The 2,468-nt window shown below is 38.1% G+C and overlaps 1 pseudogene; it reads left to right on the top strand.

Annotated features, from left to right (window-relative positions):
- Nucleotides 1–1,750: 1,750 nt before the first annotated feature.
- LOC110544592 (large ribosomal subunit protein eL29-like) lies at nt 1,751–2,243 on the top strand (annotated as a pseudogene).
- The last annotated feature ends 225 nt before the right edge of the window (nt 2,244–2,468 follow it).

Below are 2,468 nucleotides of genomic sequence, written 5' to 3'. Positions count from 1 at the left end.
TCGGATAATTGAATACATAAAAGTGGACACCAATTTTTCATATTCTATAAAAATTTAGTGGATAATCACTATAAAAATTAGTGGATAATTATTTATGTAGACATAATAATTAACACTGGGAATTCTCCTTTTGTTTTTAACCCTTTTTGGTTGTGGTGGTTCATATCTGTAATCCATGCACTAGGAAAGTAAAGGCAAGAGAATTATTAACTGAAGATCCTTGGCTGTACATCCAGTTCAAGGACAACCTGTCTGAAAAAAGAAAAGACAAAAATCTTGATCTCTCATATTTGCCATTCAAATACATATTTAAAGGTCCAAATTCCAGATATCCTCTGTGTGTATCACTTAAATTCTAACTTTGTGATTTTTCTATTTGTTTCCAGAACACCGAGTGATTACTTCCTCTGAGTACCCATCATTTTCTGTCATTGCATGTATAATTATATATTGCATGTATATTATAGGTATCCCCAACTAATCACTGCAGTTACACTAAGCACTGTATTTCTGTGCACTTCATCTTTCTTTTTCATTAATTGCAGTGCTAAATATTCCACAACACCTTGAATTTGTTCAATATTTCTTAATTTTAATTGAAAAAGCATTTCATATTTACTCACTACTAGAGTAGTTTTAGTAGTTTTGATAACAGGAGTTAGGATATTTCTGTAGGCTCATAGTTTCTCCAGTAAGTTCAGATTATAGGAACCTCATCATATTACAGTGTGCTGAGTTGATGAGTATATAGAACATAGTTTAATTAAAGCTCTTTTAGAATAAATAAGTAGATAATGTGATCATTACTATATTTGGCAAGCTGTTAATTTTTTACAGTAGAGATGCATTTATTACATCATTTATTACAATTTATTCATTTTTTATCCTGGCTGTGGCCTTCTTCCTCATTTCCTCCTAATCCCACCCTCCTTTCCTCTTTTCCCCCTACATCCCTCCCCTGGTCCAAAGATAGGGGAGGACCTCATCCTCTTCTATGTGACCCTAGCCTATCAGGTCTCATCAGGGATGGATGCACTGTCTTCCTCTGTGGCCTAGCAAGGCTGCTCCCCCCAGGGGGAGATGATCAGAGAGCCTGTCACTGAGGTCATGCCAGAGAAAGTCCCTGCTTCCCTTACTAGGGAGTCCACTTGGAACCTAAATTTTTATCACAAGATATTTTCATATGAAATAATGGAATATCTGGGTATTAGAAATATTTTATTACTTTCTCTTACTTGAATCACTGACTTTATACTCTTGGTGAAATGATTCACTTTCTGATATTTCTTTCTATACCAAAGTTATCCTATGTGATGTATCATATGGATATTTTCTTTTACTTTTTAGACCAATATCCAGTTGTCATTGTATTTTTTTTAATGAAATACAAAATTTGTCTCTGAGACTAAAAAAGGTTGTCAACCATAACAGTACTTGGGAGAATGAGGCCAGTTTGAGCTACAGAGTAAAAAATTTCCTTGTAAAAATTATTTTCTTTTATCTCCCACCTCAAGTACTATAAAAACTTGGATCTTTATCATTTAAGTAGTGGTAAAAAATAATAAATATGCAAGTGAATATAAATAGAAAGAAAATTATCTTCTAATTTTAATTCATTTATAACTATTTTATAATTAAGAGTTACAAAAATGAACTAAAGTGATAGCAGGTTAAATTACTAAAATTCGATCTATACATAATATTTACAAACTAGACAATGTATAAAAAGTAATTTTAAAAAGCCGGTCCCGGACGCTGCGGGAGCCGCGGGTTACTGTGCAAACATGGCCAAGTCCAAGAACTACCCCACACACAACCAGTCCCGCAAATGGCACAGAAATGGCATCAAGAAACCCCGGTCACAATGATACGAATCTCTTAAGAGGGTGGACCCCAAATTCTTGAGGAACATGCGCTTTGCCAAGAAGCACAACAAGAAAGGCCTGAAGAAGATGCAAGCAAACAACGCAAAGGCAATGAGTGCGCGAGCAGAGGCCATCAAGGCCCTTGTGAAGCCTGCAGCTGTTAAACCCAAGATGCTAAGGGCCCCCAGCCTCAAACTCAGCCGCCTGGCTTTCATCGCTCACCCCAAACTTGGGAAGCAGATTCGAAGCTACATGGCTAAGGGTCGTAGGCTCTGCAAATCAAAGCCCAAGGTTCAAACCAAGGCAGAGGCCACAGCTCCAGCTAAGGGCAAGGCTCCAGCTCCAGCTCAGGCTCCCAAAGGTGCCCAGGCCCCGTAGCCACACCCACCTACACACTATTTACAGATGACCAGTGTCCTATGCTGGTTTTTTTTTTTTTTTTTTGAATTTTATTTTTTTCTTATCAGTTGCATTTTATTAACTCTGTATCCCAGCCGTGTTCCGATCCCTCATTCCCTCCCAGTCCCTTCCTCCCTCCCTCCCTCCCTCATCTCCACCGTGCCCCTTTCCAAGTCCACTGATAGGGGGGACCTCCTCCTCATT

The sequence above is a fragment of the Meriones unguiculatus genome, chromosome X (genome assembly GCF_030254825.1).
Source record: "Meriones unguiculatus strain TT.TT164.6M chromosome X, Bangor_MerUng_6.1, whole genome shotgun sequence".
Taxonomy (NCBI): Eukaryota; Metazoa; Chordata; class Mammalia; order Rodentia; family Muridae; genus Meriones; species Meriones unguiculatus.
The sequence above is the reverse complement of the archived record's forward strand: the minus strand, read 5'-3'. Positions and strand labels throughout refer to the sequence as shown.